This window comes from Lathyrus oleraceus, chromosome 2 (genome assembly GCF_024323335.1).
Source record: "Lathyrus oleraceus cultivar Zhongwan6 chromosome 2, CAAS_Psat_ZW6_1.0, whole genome shotgun sequence".
NCBI lineage: Eukaryota > Viridiplantae > Streptophyta > Magnoliopsida > Fabales > Fabaceae > Lathyrus > Lathyrus oleraceus.
In genome coordinates, this window is record NC_066580.1 from 308,361,323 (window position 1) to 308,383,245 (window position 21,923).

At 34.4% G+C, this 21,923-nt stretch overlaps 1 pseudogene; it reads right to left on the reverse strand.

The window, feature by feature from the left end:
* Positions 1–13,274: 13,274 nt before the first annotated feature.
* LOC127122997 (uncharacterized) lies at positions 13,275–16,897 on the reverse strand (annotated as a pseudogene).
* Between the last annotated feature and the right edge of the window lie 5,026 nt (positions 16,898–21,923).

The window sequence follows — 21,923 nt, forward strand, 5'->3', positions numbered from 1 at the left end:
AAAGAAGCCCCAGATAGACTATCTTGGAAAAAGTACATCCACATCTTTTCATCATCTGTATACGCAAAGATTTTCCAATAATAAGCCTGCACGTGGGTGCGAGGGCAAGAAGTGTCGTTGTACTTGTCGAAGGACGGTGCTTTGAATTTGTATGGGATTCTGAAACCTTCAACTAACCCCATATTAGTCACATCGAACCCAAGGGAGTTTTGGCATTCCATCGCACGAATCTTCTCAGCCAGGGCATCAACCTTACGATCCCTATCCTCAACTCTTCCCACATCACCATCATCTTCACTCAGCAGCGTGAACATGTCCTCCTGTCTGTCGACAATAGGAGCAGGATGACGAATAGGAGCCCGGGTAGCTCTAACATTGACAGTCTCAGCAGCAAGAGGCTGTCCGTTAATCCTTATCCCCCTCAACTCATCCCCGACGGCATAATCGTTAGTGGGAGCAGCAATATTAACGTTCTCATGAGCAGGTGCAACAACAGGCGAAGCACGGCTGGACGCCTGAATCACAGTTTCTTGTCTCTGAACCAGGGCTCGAAGCTCTTCCTGACCTTGCGCAACCTCTTGCATCATGGTCATAAACTGGGCCATGTTCGCCCTCATCTCAGCCAACTCAGTCTGAACCTGATCCATACTTCTTTGTTGATTGAATCTGGTTGAATAACGATGCGGTCTTCGATCAGCTATCCTGCCTGACACAGGAACCAGAGTGAGAAGTCGCGAACAAGAACACCTGTCATGCAAAATGATATGTGTATGATGTGCGTGATGTGTATGCAGGTTAACTTTTTTCATGCATTATTATTATTTTTTTCGAAAATAAACATGCTATGATGCAAATGATGGAGCCATGACTGGTCAGGCTGTGCGTCTCAAGGCGCAGGATCAAAGCTTCGGCCTGAACTTGGAACCACAAATTCATCTGAAACCCAAAGTCATCAGAACCCAAAGTCATCTGAACCAAGTCAACATCTGAGCAAGCTCAAATTCAGCCCAGGGATCCGAAATAAACGGAACCCTCTGATCAATACCAGGATCAAACCTCCGGCGTCTCAAAATAAAGATCCATAAATCCGGCTTAAGATCATCAACACAGCATCACTGGCAGAAACTGTACTTGCAAGGATCAAACCCTCCCCTCACAGGTGAATTCTAACAAGGTCATCCTAAGGCGGACAATGGTCTCGACAATCGGGCAAAGATACTCAACGGGTTTGCCCTTTCGGGTGTGCCGTTGTAGCTCTCTTAAGATCATCTAGACCAAAGATCCGGGAAAGAACGGTCACCGAAGTCAACAGCTCAGATGAGATCATCCAACCTGAGTGGAATAACTCCAAACAGAAGGACTCTCTTAAATGAACCTCGTCCAGCTGTGGTGACACGTCGCAACAACATGCTAATATAGCAAGTGAGGAAACGCGAGACCACACTAATCCTAGGTGTATACTCGGGCCTGGGTTTTAGCCCCACTCAGAACACCCTCCCCAAACAGAGGAAGCCACCTGTACAGAAGACAGCTCAATGACAGTATGATGCATGCAAACAGATATGCACATATATACAACATAATAATCATGAATGCAATAAATAACAGCAAATAGCAACCAAAACCCTAACCTAGAGAGCGCTAGGAGAGACTCGCTTAGGGAAGATGGACCAGCAAGAGGTCAACTTCTCTATGTCCCCAGCAGAGTCGCCAGCTGTCGCATTACGCGAAAAACCGGCGGGAAAACAAGAACAACAGAGCCGCCACCGTGCGTTATTTATCCCAAAAGAGGGAAAGGAAACGCTCGAAGTAAACCTGGAAAAGACATGGTCTCGCGACCAAAGAGAATGGGATCGGGAGTCGGTTATGCGAAGGGAAGGTATTAGCACCCCTACGCATCCGTCGTACTCGACGGGATCCACGCACAAAAGGAAGGAAAATGGTTGCTAAAATACTGCTCAAACAAACACACACTGGCTGAAAGAGACACAGGAGAACAAGAGAAACTGACTCGGCAGGATATCGCATCCTGGGCCTACGTAGTCTGTCAGGCACATACATTAGAGTCAACGTAGTTCGGACCGGGGAAAACATGCTCGCTAGGATGTCGCATCATATGCATACGTATCTTCTCGGACTAAAGAAGAATCAGAGCACTCGTAGCTCGGCTAACGCACGCAAGACAAAACAACACGGGAAATCGACTGCCAATCGCTGGGCTTACGTCAAACTCCACACAAACAGGCAAACATGGAGGTCGAATTCCAATCGCTGGACTTACATCATACTCCGAACCAACACAGGAAAAAGAAGGGTCTCGATTGCAACTAGGGCAAGAGAAAGGGAAAGTCTCAATCGCAACGAGGGCGAGAGAAAAGAGTTAGTGTTAGTCGTTAGTCAAACTCGACAAGACATCACATCTCGTGCCTACGTATCTCATTTGGACATGAGAATCAGAGTTGCCGTAGTTCGGCTAAACTATTCCTGTTGGTTTGTGTTTTTTAAGTGGACGACGTCACTACGCAATCTACCGGATGCTCGACCTTTGGAGACTTACTCACCTGTAGTAGAAGGAGTTGACGTACCCTTAAGAGGGGATAATGTTTGTTTGTGTTTTAGGAAAGCTCAAGCAAGAAAGGAAGTCCTATACGAAGGAACCGTGCTACGTTAATTGACATGCAAACGAGACTACGCGGAGTCTAGCAAACCTAGGGGATACAATCACACCACACAAACACATACAGCATGAAGTAAACACACCAACAAGGGGCTCAAACATCAAGGCTAGGCTTTAGTCGAGGGGTCATGTCAACCTCGACAAACAAGCCACTGTATCAGGGTGAAGTTAGCTCTTAACCCTAACATTGAGAGTTAGGGTGAAGCAGATGAAATAGGAAGTGAGGGGTGTGCCTCACAGCTCTTATCCCTGGCCTGGGAGAGCTTCAGACAAATGAAGTGTGGGTTCAGAAAGTGGGAACCCTTCTACACTTATGACTGACTCAACTGTACAACTGTACAAGGATCTTGGGTTACTATCCACAATGCATCAACACAGTGGTGTGAGCAAAGGGATGACTCAACTGACTAGCAGGAGATGGATTGCACATCTCTTGTATCTGCCAATTGCCTTATCAAAGGTCTTTTCCTGCTTGGGGACAAAGATAAACAAACACAAGCATTGCCTCTTAAGGAGTACTTCAGACAGGTGCCTGGCCAAGTAACAGGCCAGGTCTTCCAGACTACATGGAGTTAGAGACATTATACCTCAATGCTCAAGCTATCAAGCAAAGCAAAAGCAAGTTCACAAAGGAACTATAGCAACTAAGGTACCTGAAAACAATCCAGCATAATCAGTACATAACTCAAACAGAAGTCAACCAGACAGTTATAAGTCAACATTCAACTGTACATAAACAGACAAGCAAAGCAATGCACAAAGGTGCAAGCCACAAGGCCTAAGCTCAAGTCTCAAAGCCTACAAAACAAACTCAAAGTTATTCATAAACAAGCAATAAACCCACTCCAATTGAGTGCACATCATCAAGTATAAGCAATTGTGCTCTTTACCCTGAAACAAAGCTCAAATGTGAGAAGCAAACCTTTAGGACAAGGCCTAGGGTAAAAATGAGAAAAATAATTCCCAACAGAACATGAAAATTGGCAAGAATCAAGTTCAATCAAATAAGAAACAAATCCAAGTGGTCTCATATTCATATCATCAACCAATTTCATATCATAAAGCATAGAAGGCATAGCATGCATATTCAAAGCTCATAGAACCAAACAGAAATATTCAATTTAAACCAACTCAAAAATATTTCAATAAATCCCCAGAAAAATCATGGCTAAACAGCATTCATAACATGACCTACACACCAAATTTCAAGTCATTTGGACCAAGGGAAGCAAGTCAATTAAAATCCATAAGTCAAAGCATGTTCAAACAAGCTCATACAAGGAACCAAATCATACATCAACTTCAAGCAAGCACAAAACAGAATTGGCATAAGATAAATGAACCAAATCAAAGCCATGGCAAACTTCAAGGTGTCTAGAACACACATGCAAAATTTCAAGTCCATCCAATAAACAACAAGAATTTCACAAATCAAATAAGATCATGACTCACAAAAGGTCCACAAATGGTCAAACAGAAGAGAAATTCTCAAATAAATTGGAAATGCACTCAAAAAATCCACACAAATTCATACTAAAGCCTAACATCCAGAAGAATCAACATGCAAAAAATCAGATTAATTTAAGTTCATATGGCATGGTAACAAAAATCCACAAGTTGGACAAGAAATGGTGTGACACGCATTGTCACACCTCCAATGATCATATCATATCTCACAAACCAGGAATGCAAAAATCACAAACTCTATACCAAAATGTTCCTAAAGGTGTCTAGAATAAGCATGCAAAGTTTCAAGAATTTTGGATCAAGCATCATCATTTCACAATCAAAATGGTAAGCAAGGTGTAAGTAACCACATGTATGAGCAAACCCTAGCCAAAACAGAAAACCACACGTGCACAATTTTCGCAAAAATCATCATAAAATAGTAGACATGGCAAGGATCATGGTGGAAAAAATCTCATGTGAATTGGACAATTATTTTGTGAGTTATGAATTTTTTAATGTGAAAAAAATGAAAAATAATGTGAAATGCATGTGAACATGTGAATGCATAAGTGAAAATAAAATGCAAAGCCAATATATGAGATGCTGGAGCAGAGGATCGAACTCCGTGTGTTTTCAAATCCAACGCGCGCTATCTGAAGCGCTGCGTTTCAATAAATGAGGTGGCGAGGCTCTATTGGACGCATGGCACACAAACACAAAAATCATGCAATTACACGGGAACATGGATCTACAACGTGCTGGAAACAGATTTTCTAGGGTTCATCGCTCATTCATACATTCTTCATCCAATTTCCAGCATATGAACATTTTGTCACCAAAATCAACAAACAATATATCACTGCACTCGCCTTTCCACGTACAACAACACGCTAACGTCAACTTAACCTAAATCTCAAGATCAAGCACGGATCGATCGAAATAAGTTTTGAACATCAAACTTAGATTCACAATATCTCATTCAATTCTCAATGAAAATCAAAACTATAAAGTGTAGATCAATCTTGCTCGATCTTGCTCAATTCAACCGTTGCCATTGAAGAAGCTCACTTTGACAGTCCTTGAATTTGCTCGAAAATGGAGGTTCCTTGCTTGCAAAAGATCCACTAGCACTTGCAAATGATGAATCAATGAAGAAACAATGCAACTTCTATGAAGAAATTTACAGAAAAGTGAGAGAGAAAGTTCTTGAGATTTTGCAATTTTTTGATCTAGATCTGAGATGAATGAATGTTAATCACAAATTCAGTTAGAATTATCTATTTATATGTGCTGCTAATCAATTTTGTTAATCAAGCTTAGCCAAAACCAAAGTGATTAGTGAAATGAGTTTTTGTGCTAAATGGCCAAAGTAACCTTCATGTGCATGAGAACCTTGCTACAGTGCACGTTTTTCTGTCCAAACACACTCCAAATATCATTTAAGACCAAGTGCAAGTGAAATTATGTCTGGAAAATGCATATTTTTGAAAGTCACTTTTTCCCTCCCTTTTTTAAATTCAAATCACATGAAAAATGCCATTTTTGTGTGATAATTTTTGATGAAATGTAATGAATGATTTGGATAGAGCATGTTAAAAGGAGATTGTAGCAAAAAACCCCACATGATTTGGCCAATTGGTGTGAAAGTTATCCCACTTTGAAGTTCAAAATCCATGGACAATGATTTGATCATAACTTGTCAACCACAAATGAGAAATGGATGTTCTTGGACTTTTTGGAAAGGTGAGAGCAATAACTTCAACTTTCATGTTGGACAAAATTTCATTTGAAGCTTGTATGATGATGTAAACTTGAGGAGAAGACCTTTCCATTTTTGGCAGTTTGAAATTACAGGTCACTTACTATTTTTGGAAACTTTTCTTCTGACCTCAAATTCTTCAATGTTGATCTTTGATATGTCAAATGACACTTGTATGGACATGAATGAAGCCTCTCTAACCATCTCCCACCTTCAAATCCATGATTTTATGCACAGTTGACCACAGTTGACTTTCTAGGGTTTCAGATGAAATTCAGCTTGACTGTTGAGCTTTGATCATCCAATCCTTGGCCAAACCACTTCAAAATGATCCCTAGGTCATATGAACTTGTTGAACCAACCCTAGGGCTTTGCTTCAATAGGAATTGCACTTGCTTGCTTGCACAACTGATCCTCCTAATCAGTCTTGACCTAATGACTTGCACTTGGGCAAATGGACAATGCAATGCTATGCAGTGGCCTATGTAATGTTAATAACCTAATCATGAAAATGTATGTACAAAAAGGTAGGTGCAAATTTGAGGTGCTACACTTAGCTATCTCTCAAATTGTTTTTATTCCCAAATTGGTATATCTCATGTATGTTAGATGTTTATGAATGATTGGTGATAATGTTGCTATATGTTAGAGGAACTCACGCCTTTTTTTCATTTCATATTTTCTCTAATACCTATTTGATGGTGTATGTATGGCCTGATATGGTGTTGTTGCCGTTTTTTCCAGCAGGTGAAATATGGTGATCGTGATGCGTATGATCATATAGAGCCATGAAGAGAGATAATAAAGGCTGCAACGAGCGACCTATTTCCCCTTTTTTTGTATATTTTGTAACATAAAACAAAGACTCTCTTTTACTCCCTTTTTTTGTCTTATGTGAGGACGTAACAAATTGAATCAAATAATGTACCTCATTCATCATGATGTCCCCTTTTTAATGCTTAGAAAAATGCATACGTATTGCAAAATAAAGAAAACACTATCCACTATTTTTTGAATGTGTCCTCAAAATATGTTTTTGGGTATGTATTTGGTCAAAGGACTAAATAGGTATATATGCATACATGTAAAGCAAATATCAAATCCTTCATTTTAAGATATCCTCGTGTCCACTTATAAATCAAATATTTAAAACAAGTTTAATAAAAAAACTAATATAAGTGCAATGACTCCTTGCAGATGAGACCTAAAGAGATCCAAATCATGAGTCAACCTTATTAACTTTAACTATTCTCAAATTCAAATCAAAAGTCAAGAATAATGCTAAAATTAAGAAACACAAATCAACAAAATAGCATGCCAAAAAATCAAAGATCACCAAAAGAGTTATCTTTTTTTGATCTTGGACTCCTATTTTGACTTTATGCAGATGAATCAATGATTGATGAAAAGTGACATGACCGGATGAAATGGTCATGTGAATGTAGATGAAAAGCAATATAGTACAAAATATAGGAAGGACAAATTTGGGATATGACACTGAGGCAACAACTTCTGAAGAGGAAAAAATTGCTGATGATTGGAATATTGTGACATTAAATATTACACATTACCATGACCTTTTAATTTTGATCTATATTATTTCCCCTTTTTGATTCAGGAATTATAGCACTGTATATTTTCATTCATTCTTATCCAATAATTTATGCATTATTATGTTTGATTACATCGAAGCTAAATCCAAAACTAGTCACATCAAATCATCCATCAAAGAGGAATGTTCAACATGGTTCCAATGAGTCTTCAACTATGAAAGAGCATTGTGAAGGACAACTATCATATACAAAATCTACCAAGCATATCAAACATAAAAATAAATAGACATGTTCTAAGATTATCTCATCCACCAAATGACTTTGTTTCCTAAAAAGAAGATTATATCTTGTTGTTTAATCGGTAACTTTTTGTGGCTTGAATGCCTTTTTGTGAAGTCTGCTCACTCATTTTGGTTACAACTTATTTACATTGCACACCATTTTTGGTGTGCATCACTATCTATAATTTCTTGGAATTATGTTGTATTTTAATTATGGTTTCCTTATATGTTCAAACCATGTTCCTGTTACATTATTGTGCTAACACCTATAAGAATAAAGTTGATAAACTAGCGTTCATGTGTGTGTATACGTATCAACTTTATTCCTATAGATGTTAGCACAAAATCATAATAGAAATAATTTTGCAGCTCATTCACCAACTTTACTTGAAATGATTTTTCCTATGTCAATATTAGGCTTTCATTTAAAATAAAGTCATTATGTGTTTTTATTAATGTTGTTCATTTTCTTTAAGTTACTTATATAGAGAAGCATGTGATCACTATCTCAAATGTTAAATTAACAAAAAAAATTATATTGTAATCCACTTTTAAATTTTTGTTGTTTTTAATTATTTGTCATCTAATCTGCTCAATTAGAATGAAGATTTGATAAACTAATCTTTATATTCATGTAATACATATTTTATAATCTTTTTTCTTATTTATATATAATTTTTATTTAAATATAATTGTAACACTTTTCAAATCTTCAATTTTTGTTAACTTGTGCAAGCTTTAAAACCAAAAAAAATGGATTTCCATCAAAATTAATTGTCATTCTATTATGACTACCTGCTACCATATCACATAGCTTCGATTATAAAGTCAACTACTCTGCCAATTACGCTACTCAATATAAGAAAAACAACTCCTGCTTTTCTATTTTATTCACATCCACTGCCTCATCTCCAAACCAAACAAATTACCCAAAAAATCTATTAAGCTACATATGATCCTCTCATATCCAATGAATAGTATAATTATTTGTCATGTAAACTAATGAATAGTATAATTATTTTAACTTTAAGTGTTCTGACTCAGTCTTATTTGGATTAAATTTGTTGTCATGCTATAGAGACAGACAAAACATGTGAAAAATTCATCATTACTGATTTTTAACTTATGTTTTTAACTTCTAACATAAATCTAACTCAACCTCCATCTTCTCCTTTCATCAAATGAAATTACAATCTAAAGCTTTATTAAAAATGACATTATACACTAAACCCAAATCACATTTTCAATGTAAAAAAGGTAAACCAATTTGTATATCAAGAACTATCTAATATGTTGTTTTATATCTGTATTACATTACTATGTTTCACATTACCATGAACACTCAATTCCAATATTTATTACCTTTTACAGTTTTACAAATCAATGTCATTTGTTATCTTCTATGATGACTCAATTAGCACTTAATTCTAATATTTGTGACATATGCGTTAAGGTTTTCTTTTTGATATTGTTACCTATACATTACACTTGATGATTGTTTTTTTTCTTTAAGGTTTGTATTTATTTATTATTGAATCAACCATTTATGAAATTTCTTATTTTGGTCTCATAGTATTTTTAAATAAGATTAATTATAACATACAACCATGGATAATAACAACACACATGTTGTAGTTACTTAGAAAAAATTGACACTAATGAATAAGAAAGTTCTATCAAGTAGGTTTTGGTGTTGTTAAATGTCATATTGTTGTGATTGAACCATATTTCTATGTAACGTGTGTATGAACCTCTAGTATGTTGTGTGAATGTAGGTTGTATATATGTGAGTGTGTCATTATATATATGTGTATGCAACACATCGGCATGTGACAATGTTATGTGAATGTTAGTATGTTGTGTGTAGCATTAATGTGTCATTTTTATTGTTGCGATTGAGTCATATTGAGATTGTTTTTATTTTTTTGGAATGATATATATTATTGTGATTCAATGACATGAAGATGAATATTATTTTATAATTTGTTATGTTGTTGTATTGTTAAATGATTCTACAACCTTTTGATATAAACTTCAGAATTTATTATTAATTATAGTTGGATGAATTTTGATAGATTAAGTCAAGTTTATGAGAAAGGAGTTCTTAAATTCCTTGATACGCATAACAAAACCTTCCCAACAATAATATACTATTTTATTGTCCATGTGTTGTATGCGGGAATATCGAAAAATTCCCAAAGAAATAAATATTCTATTACCTTTGTTGTGATGGATTTTATCAAAATTATACAATATGGACGTGGCATGGTGAAGTGGATGAAAATCAAAATGTGACGTTAGAAAGACATGAAGCTAATGAAGATATGGATGATCGATTAGAAGATATGATCTGTGATATTGGAGAAGATTATTTTAGGAAAACCTATATTTATGATACTTTATGTAGTGATAAGGATGTGCCTTTATATAAAGGGTGCACAAGTTTTGCACGATTGTTTGCGGTGTTAAAATTGTTTAATCTAAAGGCAAAAAGTGGGTGGGTGAATAATAGTTTCACGAAATTGCTTGAGTTTCTGAAACAAATGCTATTAGAAGATAACAATTTGTTGGATGGTTGTTATGAGGCCAATAAAATATTGTGTCCAATGGGTTTGGAGTATATCAAAATACTTGTATTTTGTAACGATTTCATATTATACAGGAAAAAGTATGAAAAATAGGATTAATGTTCGAAATGTGGTGATTTGCGCTACAAGGTGAAGGACAATAGTGGTGATGTCTATGATGATGTTTGCAAGAAGCGTCCTCCTGCCAAAGTGTTATGGTACTTGCCAATAATTTCAAGGTTCAAGAGCTTTTTTGGATAATGTGGATGACACAAAGAATATTATATGGCATGCATATCAAAGAAAATATGATGGAAATATTCGCCATGTAGCTGATTATATGCATTGTTTCTGGATTTTTCCCTTGATCCAAGAAACCTTAGGCTTGGGCTTGCCACATGTGGAATGCGCCCCTTTGATAATCTAAGTACTAACCATACTTTGTGGCCTGCTCTTCTCACGATTTACATTCTACCTCATTGGTTGTGCATGAAGCGCAAGTATATCTTGTCATTTATGATGATTTCTCGACCAAAATAACCTGGAAACAAAATAGATGTTTATCTAAGTCCATTGATTGAATATTTAATACTTTTGTGGGAGGAAGGCATTACTGTTTATGATGCTTATTATGGTGAAAATTTTAAGATGTGTACCATGTTATTTTGCACAATCAACGACTTTCCTGCATATGATGATTTGGTAGGATACAATGTCAAGGGACATAAAGTGTTTCCTATATGTGAACCTAATACTTGTTTTAACCAACTTCAATTTGGAAAAAATACTGTTTACCCGGGCATCGAAAATTTCTAAAACCAATCATCCTTATCGTAGATTATATAAGGCTTTTAACGAAGAACATGAGTTTGAAATTGCTCCTAAACTTGTAACGGATGATGAAGTTTATCAATGAAAAGAATACCTTACTTTTGTCTTTAGAAAGAATAAAAAAGGCCCCATTGAGAGAAATATTTGGAAAAAAAATTCGGTGTTCTTTAATCTTTCATATTTGTCTAGCCTTGATGTAAGACATTATCTTAATATAATGCGTGTGGAGAAAATGTGTGTGATGGTTTGATAAGAACACTTCTAAAAATTCCATGAAACACTAAAGGTAGTAAGAATTCCCACTTAGATATGGTGAAGATGGATATACAACAATAATTGGCTCTAAAAAAAAAGAGGAAAAAGAACTTATTTGCCTCCAACATATGAAAACTCTATCTAGAAAAGAAAAGTTTATGCGAGTGTTTATATGACATCAAAGTTAATCAAGGTTACTCATCAAACATCAAGAAACTTGTATCAATGAAAGATCTCAAGTTAATTAGCTTAAAATCTCATGATTGTCATATCTTGATGCAACAACTTTTACCGGTGACTATCTGTGGCATCCTGCCAAAAAATGTAAGAGTAACTATAACCAGATTGCGCTTATTCTTTAATGCTATATGTAATGAAATTCTTGATTTCAAAAAAATTAGATGAATTAGAAGATGAGACTGCAATAATCTTGTGTCAATTTGAGATGTATTTCCCTTCATCATTTTTTACATTATGGTTCACTTAATTGTTCATCTAGTCAGAGAAACCATATTTTGTGGTCCGGTTTATTTAAGGTGGATGTATCCAATAGAGCGATACATAAAGATATTTAAAGAATATAAGAAAAATCACCATCGAATGGAAGTTTCGATCGTTGAAAGATACATCACAAAAAAAGTTGTTGAGTTTTGTTCAAACTATTTATTGGAAGCAGAGTCTATAGGAATTCCAAAGTCTCGTCATGTTAATAGATATGAAGGTAGAGGTACTCAAGGTTTAAATTTTATTTCAATGCCTCAGGATATAGTTCTTCAAGAACATTTGTATATATTGAATAATATTGACGAAGTTGAACCTTACTTATCTACTCACAAAAGAGTTATCAAGGAAAAATATCCCTGAATGAGTCACAAGTGCTTGTTGGAAGAGAATAACAATAATTTTATAAGTTGGTTTAGTTAAAGGATTTATAATGATGATACTGCATCCAAGAAAATTATATGGTTGTCATACTTGCCAAAATTTAATGTAGTAAGTTAGATAACATACAACATTAGTAATTTTTCCTTTTATACAAAATCAAAAGAGGGTCATAGTACAATGCAAAATAGTAGGGTTATGGTTGAAGCCGAATCCATGTATCTCTCTAGTTCGAAAGATAAGAATCCTATATTGGCACCTAAAGCGTACTTTAGGGTCATTGAGGAGATTTGAGAGATTGATTATGTTTTATTTAAAGTGTATTTATTTAAATACAAGTGGGTTGACAATAACATTGGTGTACAAAGTGATGAGTTAGGATTCACACGGGTTGACCTTGACAAGACAACTTATATATTTGAACCATTCATCATGGCTACCTAGGAAAAACAAGTGTTTTATGTGATTGATCCTTCTAACAAAAGATGATCAGTTATTCTCCAAGGAAAACACATTAATCACAGTGATGAAAATCATGATTTAAGTTTTGATATTCTTTCGACTTCTTCTTACACAACACAAGTACCTACTTCATATGAAGAAGTTGATAGAGATGATGTGCATGTTATTCATAATGATCATGAAGAATGCATATGGGGAAATTAACAAGTAAATATATTTTATTGTTTATTCATAATTTATTGTATGTTATAGTTTCTAAGATTATTTACTAACAAATATTTATAGTTGAAAATTATAGGTGTTTAAGATCAAGACACCAAGATACAAGGCACATTCCTCATGTTGTAGATATTGTTGATGTAATGATATATAAATTGTATGTTATTTTGTACCATTTTGGTTTTGATATAATATATAAAATTTGGATTTTAATGCATTTTTTAGGTTTGATGTAATACAATTTTTGAGCCATTTTAGTTTCCAATTATAGGTGTGGTTCACAAATGGTTTGTTTTGTTGGTTTTTCTATATTTAAGATAAAAAAATACAGGTTAAAAATTAGGAAATTCTGTAAAAACAAAAAATTATATTTAAAAAAAAAAACAATAATTTCACAAAGGTCGAGTAATTCAACTGTCACTACTACAAAAGTACATACAATGATGTCACCTTTACCACGATCATTCGAAGAACTGTGGTGATATCTCTAAATCCAGGCGCCTATAATTTTTTTTAATTAAACATTTTTAATTTTTTACCACATGTTTTTAAAACACTGTAGTGATATCAGTTGACGTTTCATGAGTATGATTCTCAGCGTCTACTAATTCGTCATTTCTTCAGTATTTTATCACCGCCTTTTCATTTTTATTTAAAAAAAGAAAGTTATATCACAACGGTTAATTAACTAACTGTTGTGATATATTTTTAATTAATTTTAAAAACTTTAATTTCTTAAAACCTGACGTTTTTTTTATAAATGTTATTAATATAAATCATATATCATCACGGTTGTCAAAACACACTGTTATAATATAGTTTTCATTATTTTTTAAAAAATTTAATTGTTTGAAACCTGACGTTTTTTATAAAATGTCATTAATGTAAATCATATATCATCACGGTTGTCAAAACACACCGTTATAATATAGTTTTCATTATTTTAAAAAAATTTAATTGCTTAAAACCTGACGATTTTTTTTATAAAATGTCATTAATTTAAATCATATATCACCACGGTTGTCTATGTACACCGTTATAATATAGTTTTTATAATTTTAAAATAAAATAATTGCTTAAAACCTGACGTTTTTTTATAAAACTTCATCATATATCATAACTGCTTTGATGAACAGCCGTGGTGATATGTTTTACTCACTTTAAATAGAGCTAGCTAACTTGTCTCTTCAGTTCCATATTTTCATTTCCATCAAGAAACAACCCCTGACGAAACAACACCACTTTCAACCCTAACGAAACAAAACCAGTTTCAACTCTAACAAAACGTATAACACCATCTTCAAACCTGGAAAAAAAAAACATTTTCAATCAAAGTTTGCGCTTTAGTACCATTGAGGGAGGAGTCGACACCGTGTTCTTCGTTCTTGACGAGCCTTCGGTTTAGCAGTCGAGGAGGAACTCAAAGATTTTGATAATATTTTTTTACTTATTCATCATGTTTTCGCTACGTAAACGTTTTCCCCGTGCATATATAATATCGTCATTTTCCATTCGTGTTTATGTATTTGTTGTTGTTGATGTTATTGTTGATGATGTTAGTGTTGATGATGTTTGTGTCTTGATTTGCATTGGACTTAAATCACAATGGACTAAATCACAATCATCTTCTTTACCCAAATACTTCCACTTCCAATATTTTCTCCTTGGATTTGCATTGGACTTCGAAACAAACATCTTCATTGAAACAATATGTCCATATTTCTGAGTTACTCTTCCATTTGAAGAAATGACGGACTTGGAACTTTCAGAGATATTCATACCTCGATTGCTGAAAACGAAGGATGAAGATGATGAATATGAACCAGAAAACAAGAACGGTAAAGAAGATGGGGGGTGGTGAAGATGTTACGATGGAGAAGAACACATGATGGAGAGATTGCACACTTTTTGGGTTTCTGAAAATCCCAATTTCAATTTTCTTTTTTATATTACAATTGAGGGTATTATTGTCATTTCCATGATTCACTTACACACGTGGAATATAAATTAAATGGATAAATGAAAAAAATCCAATGCCACATAAGCATTTCTAATGAGTTTGCTTGATTATAGGATAAATGGAGGGAATCTTCAAAAGGTTGGGAGAATCCAAACTTTCTTTTATAGGGGAATTTTTCGAAAATGACCCAAATGGCAGGAGTTAAAAAGGTATTAACCCTTATTTTAATCTTACATTGTATAAAATAACATGATATTTTTTATAATATATATAATTGGTTCTTAAATATATATACTTGTCAACTAAAATTCAGAAATTATTACAAAAGACAAATCAGTTACTTTAAAAATTATTAATTTTTATAAGTATTAACAAATAATTTACAGTATTACATAAATATAAATAAATTTATAGTTAAAGATTAAAATTTAAATCAAGAGTTTACACCCATTTAAAAAAAAAAATCAACCAATTTAGTTTAATGTTTCTTTATTGAATTAATGTATTATTAACATTTCATGATACTTGTTAAATCAACAAATTTTATATAATTTAGATATTGTTTCTTCATTCTCACAATAATTACTATATTTAAATATTTCATATAATAAATTAAAAAATATGATAAACAAATATAATAAAATAATAATGAAACCAATAAATATAATAAAACAATAAAAATATTCCATAAAACAAATACTTTTGAGCTATTATCTCGATTTCTTATTGGGCTTATAAGAAAAAGGGTAAGTGATCCTCTAGATGATTTTAGGCCGATAGAAAAGGGTAAACTGTCTCTTCGACTAAACTGTAGGCTCGATGTTAAAAACAAATACATCAACAACAAAAACCAAGCCTTATCCCCACCAAGTGGAGTCGGCTACATGGATTAAGTTCTACCATAATGTTATATTCAGGACCATACTTTTATCTAAATTGTTAAGCTCAAGATTTTTCTTAATAACTTCTCTTATAGTTTTCCTAGGTCTTCCTCTACCTCTAACTATTTGACTCCTCCCCATCTGATCTACTCTTCTTACCACAGAATCTAAAGGTCTGTTATCTACATATCTAAGCCACCAAAGTCTATTCTCTACCATTTTTTCTACTGTAGATGATACCCCAACACTCTCTCTAATATTGTCATTTCTAATATTATCATGTCTAGTCTTACCACACATCCAACGCAACATCCTCATATCTGATACGCTTACTTTATTCTCATGTTGATTCTTAAGCGTCCAACATTTTGTCCCATACAACATCAAAGGTTTTACCGCAGTCCGATGAATCTTTCCATTCAACTTTAGCGGTACCTTTCTATCACATAAAATCCCTGAAGTCCTCCTCCATTTCAACCACCCAACTTAAGTTTGATGGTTTACATTCTCGTCTATTTCTACATCATTTTGTATTACAGACTCAAGATATTTAAACCACGTGACTTGTGGGATTATTTGGTCTCCAACTTTCACCTCTAGGTTAGAAACGCTTCTCCTTTGGCTAAACTTACATTCTATATGTTCCTCTTAATTCTGCTTAGGTGAAAGCCATGCGTTTCTAAAGCTCGCTTTCAAGTCTCCAACCTCTCATTTAAATCCTCCTTCGACTCTCCTAATAAGACTATATCATCTGCAAAAATCATGCATCTCGATGTTATCCCTTGGATGTGCTATATGAGTACATCCATAATTAGAGTAAAAAGGTAGGGTCTTAGCATTGAACCTTGGTGCAAACCCATTTTAATGGGGAAATCGTCAATATCTCTACCTTATGTTTGCACACTAGTCGATACCCCTTCATACATATCTTGGATAACTCGAATATATGCAATCCCAACCCCTTTCTTCTTTAAAGCTTTCCATAAAATCTCTCTAGGAACCCTATCATACACCTTCTCTATGTCAATAAAAATTAAGTGCAAGTCTTTTCGGTTCATCCGATACCGTTCCATCACCCGTCGTAGTAGACATATTGCTTCCATGATCGACCTCCCAGACATAAAACCAAATTGATTCTCAATGAATTAAGTCTCTTTTCTTAGTATTGGTTCAATCACTCTTTCCCATAACTTCATGGTATGACTCATAAGCTTAATCCCCCTATAATATGCACAATTTAGTATATCCCCTTTATTCTTACAGATTGGAACTAAAGTGTTTCTTCTTCATTCATCTGACATTTTTTTTGACCTCATAACTTTGCTAAAGAGTTTGGTGAGTCACTCAATACCTCTATCTCCCATAACTTTCCACACTTCAATCAGCATGTTGTCTGGCCCAACCGCCTTACTATTACTCATCATTTTCAACGCTTCTTTTACCTCTTGTTTCTGAATTCGACGATAATAATTAAAGTTTATGTTAGTTATGGGTTTTTATGATTGGCAGCAATTTTGTTAAAACTTGTATCATATCAAGATGTTGAGCAAGATGTCGTGACATGTTGATTAGACATCTTTGCATGTTTTGTTTTACTTCTTGGAAGACTTATTTTATTATGAGATATCTTAAGATTCTCTTAATATTTAGCTATCATATCTGACTGTCCAAGAAGGTTTTTTTTAGGAACTCTTATTTCGTTTCCAGCTGTGCACTTGTTTCATAAAAAGGGATGTTGAGATATTTTAAGGAAACATTATATCAAATTTGATTTGATTCTGCAGAATGGATGTGAAAACATTTAAGGAAACAATTGATTTGATTCTGCAGATAGATGTTAAAACATTTAATGACACGTCAGATTTTATTTGATCATATTTCATTTGATTTGATTTGATTTAGATCTTCTAATTTTGTATGCCTAAGCCCATGCTTAGGCATTGGCTATTTAAAGGGGACATTACTAAACCTAATCTACAAAAGAGAGAGTTGCGCTGGAAATTGTTATTGTTAGGGTTTAGTTGTCGTTGTTATTTGTGAGTTATTCCAGTATCTCTTTGATACTTGAATTGGAATGAGTTTATTGAGTTGTAATTGTGAATCACTCATGAGATTTTAAGAAAGAGTGTATTTTGTTTCATTGGAAGTGTGTCTTCTGTTCTTTGTTTATTTTTTTAGTTATTATCACTTTTATGTGATTGAAGGGAAGTGAGAAGGGTATCATATCTAGGAGAGTCTTAGATAGAAATTCCACTGGTAATGATTAGGTGAGAAGTTTGTAAAACCAGAGGTTGTTTAGAACTTCAATCTAATACTATTATAGTGTATTTCCTTCCTGGCATGGATGCCCCCAGATGTAGGTGACGTTGCACCGAATTGGGTTAACAATTGATCTGTGCTATTTTCTTCTTGATTTTTACACTGTTATTTTTTCAGGTATGACATGTTCTGAACCTAGTGTCGTGAAATCGTATACAACATTTGTTATCTGCATAATTGTTTCTGGTGTAACATCTCCTGAACCTGGTGTCGTGACATCGTATACGACATATGTTATCTTCTTACTATTAATATTGTGTGAAGTCCTGATATTAGTGTCGTGACATCACATACGTCTTTTGATATCTGAATACCATAATTTCAACTGGTATCAGAGCAGGTATCCTGCTCTATTTCTGGGTGAGATCCGGGGAAAATACTTTCTGGTATCATGGAAGGAGGATTTGTTAACAAACCACCCATCTTAGATGGCACCAACTATGACTATTGGAAAGCATGTATGGTGGCATTCCTAAAATATATAGATAGCAAGATTTGGAAAGTTGTCATCAAGGGTTGGAAACATCCTCTTGTGAAGGACAAAGATGGGAAGGCTACTACTGACTTGAAGCCTGAAGAGGACTGGTCTAAGGAAGAAGATGAACTAGCTCTTGGAAACTCCAAAGCTTTGAATTCTCTATTCAATGGAGTTGACAAAAACATATTAAGGTTAATAAACACTTGTATTGTGGCCAAAGATCATGGGAAATTCTCAGAACCACCCATGAAGGCACATCTAAAGTGAAGATGTCTAGACTTTAGCTTCTCACTACCAGATTTGAGAATCTAAAGATGAAATACGATGAGAGCATTCATGATTTTCACATGAATGTTCTTGAAATTGCAAATTCATAAAGTGCCTTAGGAGATAAGATGTCAGAAGAAAAGCTGGTTAGAAAAATTCTCAGGTCCCTACCTAAGAAATTTGACATGAAGGTCACGACCATTGAAGAAGCCCAAGACATCAGTAACACGCGAGTAGATGAATTTGTTGGGTCACTCCAAACTTTTAAATTGGGTATTAGTGACATATCCGAAAAGAAGAACAAGAGTATGGTTTTTGCATCCAACACTGAAGATGAAGAGGATCAATGTGACTTGGATACTAATGAGGGAATGTATAATGCTATTGTACTACTTAAGAGATAATTCAACAAGGTGCAAAAGGGAACGGACAGGAAGTCAAGACCAAATGTCAAGAGCATCTCATATGACATCAACAAGAATAGTGATTCCTAGATAAAAACAAGAATAAAATAAAAGCCCAATCAAGGAAAAGGTATTAAATGTCATGAATGTGAGGATTTTGGTCACATTAGATCAGAATGTCCCACGTATCTCAAGAAACAAAAGAAGGGTTTGTCTGTTTCTTCCTCTGATGATTCTGAAGGTGAAACTAATGATGAAACTGCTAAGCATGTTACAAGTTTCACTGGTAGATATGAATCTGACGAAGATTCTTATGATGAGGATGCCTCTTATTAAGATTTGGTTGCTTCCTACAAAGAGTTTTATGTCAAAAGTGAAAAGGTGTGTAAGATAGGAGAAGAGCAGAAGAGAATTATAGCTCAACTACAAGCTGAAAAAGAGAAACGTTTATCTATTGTAACCGATCTTCAAAATGAGGTAACTCTATTGTCTTCTAAACTTGAAAACATGAACAAATCAATAAGAATGTTGAACAATGGGTCTGATATGCTAGATGAAATTATTCGAGTTGGAAAATAGGATGGAAACTTAAAAGGTATGGGTTTTAATTAGCAATATCAAAATAAACAAGGAAAAACCTTTGTGACAAAATTTATTCCTCCAGAAAGGAAGTATGAGCCCATGATGTCCGACCAAATGTTACAACATCCTGCCAGACATCGGGAACTCAAACTAAAGTCAAGTTTTTTCCTTGGAAATGTCATTATTATGGTAAATATGGACATATAAAGCCTTTCTACTACATACTACATGGTTATCCAAAACATCCAACACATCCTAGAGCTAATCATGTAATGATTAAAACTAGAAAGGAGTGGAAACCTAAGGTTGTTTCACATGAAACTACTTGTTCTTACACATGCCTAATGTCCAAGGAATATGAAGTCAAGTTGTTGCACCAGAAGCTTGAACATATAAATCTTAAAGGGATATCTCTTGGTTACTCTACAAGAAGTAGAGCTTACATAGTATTTAACTCCAGAACCAATGGCGGGATGGAATCCATTAATGTTGTGGTTGATGATTCAATTATTGTAAAAGAGACTAATGTCGATGAAGATGTTGGAACATCATCTCAACATACTGATGCTTCAGAAAATATGGAAAAAATTGAGTTAAACATTGAGCCAACAAGGAATGAATCAGATGCTTCTGCTGACATCTGAGTTATTTATTTTTCTGTTTGATTTTGCATGTTTTTGGTGGGCCTTTTCCCTGAGTATTGTACCTTTGTGTACCATGGTTTGTACCTCTAACTCATATGTTCTGCTACTGATCCACTATATTGTTTTGTTGCCATTGTTGAATGTCTGATTGGTTTGTCATATTCTGGCTAAAAAGGGAGAGTAGATAGTGAAAAGTTGTTCTAGTTGTGCTCTTGATTTATTTTATTCTCTATGTGAAGGCTATTTCTTTGAGTGGGAGTATATTTCCTGTGTGACAGAGGGAGTTATTTATGTCTTGCTGATCATGACATTCAGGGGGAGTTTGATTTGTTTGTACCAAGGCTGTTGTGTACTTGCTGTGATGTCAGGCAGAATGTCCTAACATTTTGTTTCAGAGAACTATGTTTGTGTTTAGGTTGTTGTGTGCTTGTTTTGATGTCAGACAGAATGTCTTGACATTTTGTTTCTAAAGGAGGCTTGGAGTGTGAGAGTTTATTTCTCTCTATGTCTTTTCCGTGTGACTGGGTTTCTACTACTTATTTCTATTACGTGTGCCTCTGATATGTCTTGGTGTTATACCAAGTGTTTGGTTTTTGTGCTTGTGATTATTGTTGTTGTTTTATCTTTTCTCCAGCTATATGATGCAAAGGTTGTTTTAGCCAAAATTTGCCAAATGGGGAATTGTTAGTTCTGGGTTTTTATGATTGACAGTAATTTTGTTAAAACTTGTATCACAACAAGATGTTGAGAAAGATGTTGTGACATGTTGATCAGACATCATTGCATGTTTTATTTTACTTCTCTGAATATTTAGCTATCATATCTGACTGTCCAAGAAGGTTTTTTTTAGGAACTCTTGTTTCGTTTCCAGTTATGCACTTGTTTCATAAAAAGGAATGTTGAGACATTTTAAGGAAACATTATAGCAGATTTGATTTGATTCTGCAGAAGATTGTGCAGAATGGATGTCTAAACATTTAAGGAAATATTTGATTTGATTCTGCAGACAGATGTCAAAACATTTAATGAGACATCAGATTTGATTTGATCAGATTTGATTTGGATCTGCTGACTTTTATGCCTAAGTCCATGCTTACCAAGGCTATTTAAAGAGGACGTTACTAAACCTAATGTACATAAGTGAGAGTTGCATTGGAAATTGTTACTGTTAGGGTTTAGTTGTCGTTGTTATTTGTGAGTCATTCTAGTATCTCTTTTATACTTGAATTGAAATGAGTTTATTGAGTTGTAATTGTGAATCACTCATGAGCTTTTAAGAAATAGTACATTATGTTTCATTGGAAGTGTGTTTTTCTATTCTTTGTTTATTTTTTTAGTTGTTATCACTGTTGTATGATTGAAGGGAAGTGAGAAGGGTCTCATTTCTAGGAGAGTCTTAGATAGAAATTCCACGGATAATGATTAGGTGAGAAGTTTATAAAACCAGAGGCTG